Consider the following 14,142-nt stretch of genomic DNA (forward strand, 5'->3'; position numbering starts at 1 on the left):
AACCCTTCCGTTGCTACACAAGGAGTATTTGAGATAGCACTGAGAGAAGTAACAGAAAAATTTAAAAATGCTAACATCACTGTCTCAGGAGATTATGATGCCAGAGTTGGCAAAATAAACCAATTTTCAACTGATGACGATTTATTTACTGGAACAAATCTGAACGAAATTAGAAGATCAAAGGATAAAAAAACGCTTTCAAGCAATGCTTTCAAGCTTTCAAGCAACGCTTTCAAGCTTTCAAGCTTTTTGGCAACAAAAAGGTAGATTTCGACTAATCGTTCCTATGAAAACAGTTGTGCCTAATGAGCCTGACAGGTCGAAAAATCATCTCTCCTTGGACTCGAAATTTTCAGGATTAGGGGTGCTTTTAGAGGGTGGAAGAATATGGCTTGTTTTAAGGGCTACGCCGAGACAAGCGTTTTGAGGTATCACCAACTAAGATCAGACAAGTTCTAAAAATCATCCCCCAGTGACCTTGACGTTACTGAATTAAGGGATGGGCCGATTTTCACCATAAATGAAACTTGATGTCAGAGACCGCAATAGCTCATAACCGAGTTGCCTCGGCCTCAGGTATCAAGAGGCAACTGTACCGGGATCGGAACGCGTACCGCGCTGTCAACCCCTTCGGAGGCGCGAGGGGATGTGAAACGCATGCGGTTAAAATCAGGACCTCGGATCGGTCTCTTCTCCGATGAAAGTGAAATCTTGAGTTAACTATCCACGGCCGGATAGTTCGCTCAGAATCAGTGATTTCGAGTTGATTCAACGGTCGGCGACAATTTGCTCAACCTCCGCGATTTCAAAGCCTTGTCCAGGCACGGGATGGTGGCTCTGGTTTGGCCGCGTCCTCTCGTGTTTAATTTTCGTCCGTCCGACTGAAATGATGCACGAGAGCAATAACATCTACTTTTTCTATACTTCGCTATTCCCTCTCAAACCTTAACTGTTTATGATCGCTCATTTCTTTCATATATTTTACACAACAGGCTCCTTACAATTATTATAAGTCATAAAAATTCACGATCGTGAAACGGGTTTACCGCAGGGAACGGATATTGAATATCTTGAGGCTTATTCAATTTTAAAAAAAAAAATTGCTTAAATATTATTAGACAACATTACATTGTTTTATTTTAAACAAATGTTTTGATTCCTAGTTAGTCAATCTACAAAAAATTGCTTTCAATTGATTCGACCATAATATCAATGATCAATGATCATGACGTATTTTTTTATGTTATTTACCCGTCGCTTTTACAGTGCTCCCGGCGGGCGCTTTGCCACACCTAATCGCCATCCTTGTCTATCGGAACAGAGGTCATCTGGTAAATAGATCCTCGTAATTTCATTTTGAATGCCACCAATCCAAGATTTTGCTGGGCGTCTCCTATACGTTTCCTTCCAAGAGGAAACCATTTCAGTACCTCCTCAGGCAGTCTTTCATCCGCCATTCGTTAAATATGACCATACCAGATAAGCTGATTTTTTTACACGTAAAATAACTAAAAATTTAAATTTTCCCTAATTTAGTTAAAAGAGGAGGGTGTAAAGAATAAATGCAACTTCCCCCATTCGCAACTTTATCGCGAAAGCCTGGGCAGATCTTAGTTTTCGCCCGCAAAATCAAGCGTATGCAACCCGGCACTCCGCAGAGTTAAAGTAGTTGCATGTTTGGTCTGAACCCAACTTCGTACATAAGTATATTCATCGATTATGATATGCTCCCCGCAATATTCAAATAACGAGGGTATATTTCGGAAACGGATCTCAGTTAGTTTATGTACCGTCATTTTATTTGTGATGAGTTTTCTTTATTCACTGAAAAGCCCTCAGGAAGTTAGGACACGGGATATTCTCGGATATTTCCAATCGAAAGAGAGTAAAGGAAATTAATTTGAAAAAAAAAAAACTGAAAATCGAGTTACTTTAATTAATTTTTTGATGTGGAGAGGGATTGGAATTATACTTATACCACTTCACTTGGATATAACGAGAGCCTGAAATGTTAGTTCCAAAAGAGAAAAAAGAAAAAAAAAAATCGGATAATATAGTCCAATTGTTCAATCTTCTTCGCATAACCGCATACCACTGTGCTTTCGATTTGTTTGTTGCATTACGTTTCTTCATGATTTCTCGATACTTCACATTAGACACTAATCTCCGTACGTTTGACCGCAGAGCAGGCGAAAGGCGGACCCTCTGGTATTCTACTGTACCTAATGGCGAAGAGATAGTGACTGCAAACATGAAATTTTGATAGAACGGGCTCAGAAGCGTCTGACCAGAAAACTGTACTGAAAGAGGCCTCCGTTCTTTCTCAAATATCATTAATCGTCCGAAAGACTCCAAGAAATTGTTTGGATGATTAAAAATTGACCGATTTTATTTCAAATTCATAATAATAGGGTATTATTTATTTTCATATTCGGCTAGTTTTAGGCAAGAAAGCCTTAAGTGCTATGCGGAATTAATAACCGTGCTTTTCCCACGCATGGGAGCGTTGAACATCTACTGGGTTCCTCCCTACATTATGGATGTTGATAACCGCGGAAAACTGAGGTAAAAACATTAAATAGCTCAACAATTTCCTGGTACACGTGCACCCCTAAAACCGTAGTATAATCACGAAATACACTCGACCAGCTGTCAAAGTTGCATTTAAAACTGAGAAAACTTGTTAAACTGCGACATGACAAACCCTTTGGTAAACCATTTCTATTCACCGTGGTTCATTTTTTCTATACATAGACATAATAGACTTTCCGATCATCATTGCGAATTTTACGAAAATGGTGGGCTCATTAAATGAAATGTTCCGTTTAAACAGCACTAGGCCCATTTCATTGATAACATTCAACATTTGGACTAACTGCTCTCTCCGGTAATCCAAAATAGCTCCTTGCTGGTACCTTTCCCAACCCAACAATACACTCACTTCCTCAAGCCATATCGTCTCCCAGACTTGGATCCAATTTAGGCGTTGTGGTGGCAGGACAAAAAAAATGGCAGCTTTAGTTCTGATAATTAATTGATTTGCTCTCCTTATAAATATTCAGAATACCAAACATTTTTCTCCTGGGTGAATAATTGACTTTTTGGATTTTTTTATATCACATTGATTGAAATTTTATGCAGAATCCGAATACATTGAGAAAAGTTAATCCCAGAAAATGAGAAACAAAAAATTTTCCTTGAGCTTATACTTTAGTTACCCCGGTGCAAGGAGCAGTTCCGGGAACGGGAAGCGAGGCAGGCTGAATGGAGCCTTGCCGCGGTGCGAACTGCGAAGGGTATCGGCGAGGAGCCTGCCGTGTTGCCATTCACATTGTTCACACATTACTTTCATCCCCTAATGACTGATGAGAGGATGTCGATTGGAAACTCCATCTTCATCAAATTCCAAATCTCTGGCTAGACCGTTGCCGTTACTGTTTTTTGATATTGGGCTAGTGACAATTGATAAGTCCTTTAGAGGCATGACCTCCATTTACAATGTCTCACCGCTGTTGTATTGACCAACTTTTGGGTTGCTTATAGCGTCGCTTCTTTGACGTTAAGGTGTACCTCGGTTTCTACATGAGCCCTAGAAAGCATGAACTTATATGTGAACCGCAGCTCACGAGGAAATTGGGTTACGCCCTTCCGCCCGAGGAGCGGCAATATCTTCCACTTACTCAAATTTTCTAATTTTCCCCTTGAATTGATGTCTTTTTCGGAGGACCTCACAGGAAAAGAATGGTTTTAACATCATTTTTGAGAGCCTCAGGGTTTTTTTGGGGGGGGGGGGAGATGTTGGTTCATTGCGATTCCGCAAATTATGATTTCTTTACGATTTGCTATCGTCTGTTATGTGCCTACGACGCTGATTAGACAGACACAATTGCGTGTTCGGGCAAAACTTTTTTTGATTAATCTTACGGGAAGGCGACCAAAAACTTTTCAAATTGTTGACAAAACCTCGACCAATGAAGTAGGCTGAAAATTCTATGCGTTCAACCTGATTCGCAAAATTAAGCAATTTTTCGCTTTTGGTGCTCACTCTGAGTGATGATTCAAAATTCCCACGAAAACAGAGAATTGTGTTCCGGTGCACTTCTTTACGAACTTTTACGTGACGGCAAGGAAAAATTTCTCAGATTTTTAACGAGCCTAGTGTATAATCTCTCAATTGGGCTCACAACAAAATAGGTAAGCCCAACAAGCTACGTAGCATTCATGATTTTCCGCCATTCGGTGCCTACTTTCAGTAATGATAAACATCACCTAAAGAGAGGAAATTTTTCAGCATTTTCTCACGTACATTGACGCACACGGAAGCTACAAAATATCTTCATGATTTTTGAAAATCCCTTTTTTTCGAGAACCAAGAGCAACTTGGACTTTTGTAATGGGGAACTTCTCTCCATAATCTTTAACAGGTTGCATTGAAAATACCCACCATCCTCACTTGAAATTCACTTTTAATCTTCAATGACCTTAACACCTCGTTCTGCAACGTCATTGGGTTTTTTCAAATGGGAAAGGAAGCACTTAAAAAAGTGCCCCGATCTGTTAGTATCGGGAATCTAGAATAGTGCATTGTAGATTAGCACTGGGCCCATACTATTCTGCATATATATATATCAAAGTCAAATACCTATTCGACAACATTTTCATTAAAGAGAACCTTTAATATGAGTATCAGTGTACGACTGAGACGGTGAATATTCAGCTCTGGCTGATACATTGGAATACAAAGCAAAGGTCTCGCCGAGGGATCCATATTCCATATCGATTTGAGTTTTGTTATACTTCATCACTTGGCCAGCTTAAGAGCCATAAATTGGGCTTCTTAATAATCTGTGAATTTGCCTTCTGTTATCGCGCTAGGGTCCACAAAACCTGTACCGAAACTTACGTATCCCTGTCCTTAGGCATTAATGATCATATCAACAATAGCCAAAACATATCTGCATATTAATCGACAGCCAAAACAAATCTTCGATTCATATAACAGACTATGGCAAATTCTCAAGAAACATACTTTGCGGAAACGAAAAATACAAAAATTGCTTGTAAGATACTCCTCAGACACCGCTAATAATCATTTTTCTCCACGAAACCATCTTCCCGAAAATTACTTATCATCAGTCATCGATTCAGCGGGTAATACCATGAGATTTTACACAACATGTGAATGAGAGTCACTATACTTCCACGTGATGTAATTTAATAAAATGAGTCACGCACCGCGCCCCCTCCACTCCCTGAGAAGTTGACAAAATTTTTAAAATGAAATAAACTGTCTTTATAATAACCAAGATCTGTCGCAAATGATTATCAGTAAAACATTTCTTTAAACTTAGATAACTGAATTTCTGATCTCTCGATCATGCGATGCAAAATCCGTCGCTCTGTCGTAGGCCCCTTGACTTAACCAACCAAGTCGCCAAATTGAGCCCAAAGATTGAACATACTATAAAATCGAGGATGGTCCACGAGCGCGTCGTCAATTAGAGGAGAGGCAGGACTTCATACTGCTTCGCGGCCGTCATTTCATCAAGATCGACGGAAACACGGAAAGGAAAAGTTAAAAGTGAAAGAGGAATGTATGCGGGATCGGTGCCACGGGCCACGGAGAAAGGGTCGCGACAAAGATCATTTGACTCAATTGCCCACCGCGCGTACGGGTTTTCCAGGGTGGCGTCTGACCAGATTTCGGCCGTGTCTAGCTCTCGTTCAGCAATCGAGGGCTGGTGGCTGTTCGCCTGGAATTAAAAGGCCAAACTGGCCGGTTGAATGCGGAATTAAATGCACGAACTGACACATGAGCAGCCGGCCACTGTCATTTGTTGAAGGGATGCATATCGTCACCTACCTGACATAAGGGCGTAATTACACTCTACAATGAACCCTATCTTCCATACATTTCAAAGCTTTTTCGGGCTCATTTCAATGTGCAGTTACGCCCCTATGTTAGCCAAGCGATGCATCGTCTATGCATAGCCAAATCGTTCATTTTAATCCAAATTTGAACTGCCATTTTAGCTGTCGGGGAATATACCTAAAAATCTTTCTGCCGCAGAAAATATGCTGCCTCCTCAAGCTCTTGAGCTATAATATAGAGTAAAATAGCAAGGAAAAAATATTTGAATAATTGTGCGATCCAGTACAGGCAAAAAGTTTAAATTAAGCATAAGAAGAAAATATGAACAGAAAAAGCTCTCGAAAAAAAGAGTTGCCTCAAATTATTGTTTAAAAAACTGTCAAAAAAGAGGAAAATCCACGAACTTGCGTCATGTGCTGATGTGTATTCTAATTTCTAATAGGCAGCTCACGTTGAACTCGATGGTTTAAGAAAAATCAAGCAAGGACTGGCTGTGCGATCAACCACAAATTTTGTATATTTTAGTCGTTTGCCAGACATAAATTAAGTTAAGATTTGTTATTGTTCTGTGTTCACCTGCTCAGAGATTACATATCGATGCCTAAAGTGCGAGACCGCATATATCTGTTTGCGAGATTCTAGACTCTCAGTCATACATTATTTTTTTCTTGTAAACTTATAGTCAACGTAATTTTAACAAAACTTCTTTAATTGTTTTCTCTGTTGTTTGGATATTCTGTATAGATATCAAGCTATGAAGCTGACTTGTTCCTCCTTGGAAAAATAAATTATTTTGAGACACCGCAATGGAGATACGTGCTGTCACACTTTAGCCGTCGATATGATATGCCTCGATATTTCAGAGATTAGTGCATCACGTCCGGTAATGGGGGCGGAGGGCTGATCTGATAAAGGACCCATCTGATAGATTTTTTGTGAAGCAAAAAATTCGATCAAAATACTATACACCATAAGAAAATATAGAGAAAATGTCATAATCTACGATTTAATACGCTTTTGCTAATTTATTTAATATGGTATCGCCGTCGAGAGGGAAGTGCGTCTACAGTTCCTCTTGCACATTTTTTGGGCCGTGAAATAGTCTCAGTGGTACTATTAACGCCAAAATTGTGTGTATTTGATCACTGTGCGATTAGGGATTGTTCAGAAAATACGTAACACTGAACTCGGAGTTTCCGAACCTCCCCCTCCCCGCTTATCTAGCTTTAGTGACGTGGGCCCCAATCCTTTAAGATGTAAAAACAAAATTGTCTAACGCTCTCCTCACTGCTGTCATAGCGTAGAGAGCAGTAAGGGTCAAATTTTCGAAATCAAGGCTCCTTCAAAATTCGTCTAATCCATTTTAGATGAAATCACAGAAATAGCTAAAATAGCAAAATTCATCTTATTTTTATGGAAACGAGACATATGAGAAAGCCGCAAGTGCGCAAAAAATGACGTAGTTTCAGGCAAGGTAGCAGTTCTGCCGTGATAGCGAAGAGAGCCGTAAGTGCAAAATTTTCGAAGTCGAGTTTTCTTCAAAATTCGTCTAAACTCTTTTAGATGAAATTACTGAGACAGCTAAAACAGCAAAATTTATCCTAATTTAATGAAAACGAGACGTATGTAAAAGCCTTAAGTGCACAAAAAATGACACAGTTTTTTTTCAAGACAGCTGTAGATGCATGAGAGCCAATGAGAACAGTGCTTTCCGGTAAAGTGCCGCCCTCTTCTGCCAATTTCTAACCTGAAAATGTGTTTGTTGTGCGTCCAAAACGCAACCACGAAAGCATGCAGAAGATAGCACTTACGGCTGTCTTGCCTAACAATGAGCATGAAAATGAAAAATACCCTTTTTATGTAATGGAAATTAAATCAGTCGATTTTTAATCATCCAAACGATCTCTAGGAATCTTTCGGACGATTCGTGATAATTTGAGAAAGAACGGAGGCTTCTGTAATAAAATTTTCCGGTCACATGCCTCTGAGCCCGTTTTACCAAAACTTCATTTTGGCACTTACTGCCCTCTTTGCTATCAACGGCCCATCACGTTGACACACATTAATCACCGCATCTGTGGGTACTGAAAAGCAATATCGTGATCTATTAACTCAAAGGCTCCAATGAATCATCATTTTCGGAAGTGGCTGAAATCTCAGGGATGGTACTTAATATATTAAAGAGAGTAGTACTATTATTGTGGGTATAATTAGGCCGGGGAAATAACCCGAAAACGACTGATTAAGTGATGGAGGTGTAAGGTTTTATTCCTCCGCGCAATTCATTGTAAAAGAAAACTTTCAATCTCTGTGTTTGCAATGAAAGTTTTGTTTCACATGTATGTGAATCTACATTTCGGGAGAAAGAAAAAACGCAAACCTACCGGTATCTATAACAAGAATTTTTTTTTCCTAGTCTCTGTCAAATTTTTCGCAGGAAATATCGATGAGACTTTTCTTCCCAATAAATTAAAACCAATAATTCCGAAATGCGGTCAGGGTAGATAGGAGGGTTCTACACTTCTACCATCAAAAGTATAAACAACAGTATGAAGATGATTTGACCTAGTAAAAGCGAATACGTGAAGCACTTTACACAAACTCTTAAAAAATTTGTCAAGAAATATTAATTAGAATAACACTTTTGGTATATTTTTAAAGGAAAAATGCTTCAGGACTTTTACATAATAGATCTCTGAAAAAGAAGCCTTGTGTTTGAAGCATTATTATGATTTTTTTCTTTCAACTCTTTCAATTCTGGTGAAAACCAGATTAAGTAAAAAGTTACAGTAAAGTCAAATGTTTCAATTTCTTTACTGATGTAATTTTAATTATTGATATAATGTTTCAAAATTGCACACTAAAAAGGGCTTTATTAGAACTACTTTTAAACAATTTTTCTTGAGATTGTCTGTTTAAAATTTACGAGTTTCTTGATGCGAAGATCATTTGAAAAGAAGAGGAGAAGGAGGAGGAAGAAGAAGAAGAAGGAGAAAAATAGTAGGATTGTAATAATAGTTAGAATAGATAACGCAGTAGGAATGGAAGCGCCGCGCAACGAGGTAGCGGTAGTCTGATTTACGCGGCAAATTCAAATATCGGATAAGTTGAGCGAACTTGCCGGGGCCGGTTAGTTAACTCCAAAGACTGGATTTCACTAGCGAACATCGGAGAATGCTATCGACCACATGGATTTGTATATCATTGCCGGGCAATGGTATTTAACTCAGGATCTAATGATCACGCCCGGATCGATCCCTCAAATGTCAAGATTTCAACCGCATTGCTGGCCCATCGCATCCGTCTACCTGAGTTCTGATCGCAGAACAAAAAAAGGGGGAATCCCATTCAGATTTGAAGCCAGTGTCCGCGATGAATCGATCCGGCCTCTCGACACTTGACGTGATACGTGCCTTTATGAGCTATCGAAGCATATCATATGCAGTCTCCGGTTACATACAGTTTCGGGCCCCTTTTTAGTGTTTTTTTTCTTCATTTGAAACTTGATGTAGACCACATAGCAGGTCGCAAAGGAAGTATGTGTATATATATATAATAAAGCGAACTTCATGAGTTGTATAACCGTAACTTTTTATTTATTATAAACAAAAAATTTTTTTACAATGCGACGTTTCGGTGGCTTATTATTCCCACCATCATCAGGCAGAGACTGAGGCGACAAAACAAGGAAAAACGAGAAATAAACACCTAGGAATAATCACCAAATTGATAGGCAAAGCCACGTTGCAAAATTTAACAATTGTGAACGCAATTCCATGCCGAATTTATGGGTTGGTCAAAACTCATAAAGAGGGGATGCCACTTCGTCCAATTGTAAGTGCCTTAAAAAGTCCGTTTTATAATATGTCTAAGTATTTTGGAAATATTCTAGAGAAAGTTGTAGGGAAAAGTGGGAACACTGTCAAGAATACTTATGAATTTGTAGATTTTCTCAAAACCCAATCAGTACCTGATGACTTTGTTTTAGCTTCATTAGACGTTGTGTCTATGTACACAAATATTCCGATAAAACTAGCCCTTGATGTTATTAAAGAAAAATGGATGACAATTGCTCCCCATACAACGTTGCCAGAGGATCAATTTTTAGCCGGCATTAAAGCATGTTTAGAGTCAACAGTATTCACTTTCGGCGAAGAATGCTTCAAGCAGATAAACGGCTTGGCAATGGGGTCACCAGTAAGCGCCAATGTTACCAACCTGGTAATGGAATACTTTGAAGAAAAATTATTTCACGTGTTCCCTTATAAATTGCTATTCTATAAACGTTTTGCAGACGATATTATCTTATGCTGTCACAAAGATGATCTTGACAATGTTTTCCATTTTTTCAATAATTTTTCGAGCAATATCAAATTTACACTCGAGCGTGAAGTCAACAACTCTTTAAATTTCTTGGATGTCACTGTCATAAAAAACAGAGGGAAATTGATCACGTCATGGTTTAAAAAACCAATATTTTCTGGTAGATATCTCAATTTTTTGTCTGTGCAACCACTTCCACAAAAAATCAATGTGGTAAAAAATCTTGCAACGCGTGTATGTTTGTTGACACATCCTTTGCTCAGAAAAGACAAAATAAAAGAGGCAAAGCAATTGTTGATTGAGAATTGTTACCCGTGGTCACTTATCGAGTCAATTTTTGCAGAGGTAATAAATTCTTGCTACAACGGTTTCCCCCCTCGCAAAAATAGGGAAAAAGAAGAGACGGTGGTTGGACCATATTTGTCCTCATGTTCTGAAAAATTAAGTGCCGCAATAAAACCATTTGGATTATCGCTAGTAACAACAAATAAGTGTAATTTGAAAGGGTTTAAATCAGCTCTAAAAACCAAAATCCCAAACGAGAAAATGTCCGACGTGGTTTATGAAATCCCATGCAAAGGTGCCCAGGGGTCTACATTGGGCAGACTTCACAGTATGTACATAAGCGCCTTGACGGACACAAGTTTAATAAGCATGAAAAAACGGCACTTAAGCAGCTCGTAAAAGAAACAAACCATCAATTTGATTATGATAACACCAGAGTGCTAAAACAAGAGAAAAATGAGCAGGTCCGTTTAAATTTAGAAGGGTTAAGCATCCTTAAAAATAGCAACGCTCTGAATTCAAGGACAGAATTTTCCCATTTTGAGGATTATTTGGTAGGTACCGATACCTTTTAATTGTTACCCATTGTTTTGTCGACCATTTATTAATAGCTGTAACTCAGGCAACAATGTTTGTAATGTTCGTTAGATTGTAACTATCTTTTCCTCTCTTCCCTGACCGTGTTGGATCGGAGGACTAGGTGTTTATTTCTCGTTTTTCCTTGTTTTGTCGCCTCAGTCTCTGCCTGATGATGGTGGGAATAATAAGCCACCGAAACGTCGCATTGTAAAAAAATTTTTTGTTTAAAATAAATAAAAAGTTACGGTTATACAACTCATGAAGTTCGCTTTATTAAACATAAAATAACCATGAAATTAGACTTATATATATATATATATATATATATATATATATATATATATATATATATATATATATATATATATATATATATATCCAGTCAATACAAACTCTTCAAATTTAAACAAGTTTATTACAATTTGAAAGTTACATGTATCGCAGACGTTTCGGTGCCATCATGCAGACACCATCATCAGTGCAAGAGAAATATAAACGATTACAAACTCAAATATGATACAAGCGCATCTAGAAGCGGAAAAATATAACAAAATGAACAGCATTTTACGAGCAGCGCTTGTATCATATTCGAATTTGTAATTTGTTTATATTTTTCATGCACTGATGATGGTGTCTGCATGATGGCACCGAAACGTCTGCGGTACATGTAACTTTCAAATTGTAATAAACTTGTTTTTTGAAGAGTTTGTATTGACTGGATGGCTCCCGCACCGTGCATATGTGAATATGTACTAGGTAACAGTCATTTCTTTATTTTATATATGTTAGTGTGTGTGTGTGTGTGTATCAATAATATAAACTTTGAAGGATTCATTTTTTCAGACGATTCCACCTTTTTCTATTTCCTTCAAGGGGTTGCCAGATTGTGCGATAAATTTGAATACTTAACATGGGTTTGAACTGGGAAAAGTGCTGAAAAAGCAAGTTATCTGCCAACAGTAGAGTCTGGGAGGGACAAGAGGCGTTCCTGGGAAAACCCATGATTTAGCCGGAAATGTCATTAATAAAACAAATTGGTTCCGTTTGAAGCATCAAATGTATTCTAGGGGAAGCTATTTTTAAATAATAATTGTGAATGGACACAGATGTTAAAAAAAAAGGAAAAAATTGAAGGGAAAGGAAATAAAATAAGGATATAATTGCTTCTGCAATCAAAGAGAATAAAACAAAAACATCAGAGAAAATATATGCAATGAAAATATAAGAAAAAACACAAGTGGGCTCATAGCGATTCGGAACCCGAACTACACTATCGTTGAGCAGTTTTTAGACCCCAGCGCCACCGATAATTTTCTTAGAAAGTAAGGATGAACTTTTGCTACTTCAGCGAGTCAAATCGCGGAAGAAGAGCCACAGATTGTCACTTTCCTCCACCCGATGGGACTGACGTCCCAGTCAAATGCGTTTTTGAAGAAATGATCGATCCAAAAATCGATCACAAAGATCAATCAATCCGCAATTTCATTGAAACAATAACAAGTATTTTACATAGGGTTACAGAAGTCTTGCCCTGATCGTATTTGAAATCCCGACTCGGGAATTAAAACATGCGTTGTGATGCTTTTACCCGTTAGACTACCTGTGATGTTGAAGATGCTGTGAATCTTGTGTTCAAAGAGTAGCGGTAATGTATACGCCAATTGGCCGATGCGCAATCTTCTGGCAGCAGTGACTAGGGAGGGAGTCGCCCGAATCATTCTGTCGATTCGTTCACTTTTATAAAATGGTTATAAAAAACCTGAGTCATACTTACCGGTATCTGTTACCGGTATCTGAATAAAGTAGGCTCACCAACAGACTATCACCCTGCCGCAAAAATCATGAAAATCGGCCCAGTAGAATGCTAGAACGGATTTACCGACATAATCCCGCGGTCAAAATCTCCGCGACGAAATCCCGACTGAAAAAAATCCTGCGGACATAATTCCGCCATAAATGAAAAAGTAATACACACCATTAAAAGTTGGAGATTTTACCTTCCATTGTTCCATGTTCCATAAGCTGATCCTTGTGAGTGTTATGACGAGAGTATTAGAAAATTGGTTGCGCGACCGAGAGTGATAAAAGAATAGAGCGGGTGTATGGAGCCCTTGTCAAAATGATGAAAACATTAAAATTAACAGAATTTAGTTTAGAACTTAGCTTAAGTTCTGTGCAGTATCGCGCAAGAACTCATCTACTGGGCGGTTTTGGAAGTCAGCGCAGATAGTTTCAAGCCGTTGCGAAAGATCGCGGTACTTTTTTTGTTGCGGAGGAAGGGGTTTCCCAGCAACATCTTCAATTTTTTTTCTGCACACTCATTCCTCTTTTTTAAATACATTTATTACCTTCCACATAGATGGGTGCTTGGCGTTATGGCGGCTAGCTCATTGCACCTTCGACTGGGTTATTGGTGCGAGGCAGTCCACCCGCGACTGATAAAAAACAGTTCCACATTTCAATTGGAAAAAGAGGTTTTCGCTTACGCCCGCGCCTGTCGAAGCGCCCAATCCACGTATCTTCGAAGTAGTTGATTAAAACGGTCAGGAGATCTTCGTTTTTTTTTTTTTATAAAATTCAGAGTCCAGTAAAATTTGAAATGCATTGTCCACCGCCTCTTCTGGAACAAAAGCCAAAAAGGACAGATGTTTTTTGTTCAGAGCGAATTCTGGATCACTTGAGTACTCCTCTTGTAGAACGCATGATTGTGCGAGCCGCCACACGTATTCGGAGAAGTGAAAAAAACATCCATGCACCCGACATTCTTTACCAAAAACCTCGCGCGCGGCATTTTCGGCTGCTTTCTCAAAATCTTTCATGATCGATGTTGGTTTAAGAGTAGGCTTTAAATTTAAAATTTCTTCGAACACTTCTTTGTAAGCATCTTCGCTTTATTTGGAAGGAACACGCATTTCTTTAAAAACGCGGGATTTACGCGGAATCATCATACGGAGGGATTTCGTCGCGCGGGATATTTGCGGCGGGATTTTGTCGGCACACCGCTAAAATGAACTGTGACATGTAATAAAAATTTGCATTGTTTTAAGGGGAAAAGGACTACGTGCAAAACGGGCCATTTGGGG

The 14,142-nt window shown here is 38.7% G+C and overlaps 1 protein-coding gene across 7 annotated transcripts in view; it reads right to left on the bottom strand.

Moving 5' to 3' along the window:
• Positions 1 to 14,142, bottom strand: part of LOC109032900 (uncharacterized) — a 105,515-nt gene that overhangs the window by 49,730 nt on the left and 41,643 nt on the right. The window lies entirely within an intron of this gene.

The sequence above is a fragment of the Bemisia tabaci genome, chromosome 1 (assembly GCF_918797505.1).
Source record: "Bemisia tabaci chromosome 1, PGI_BMITA_v3".
NCBI lineage: Eukaryota > Metazoa > Arthropoda > Insecta > Hemiptera > Aleyrodidae > Bemisia > Bemisia tabaci.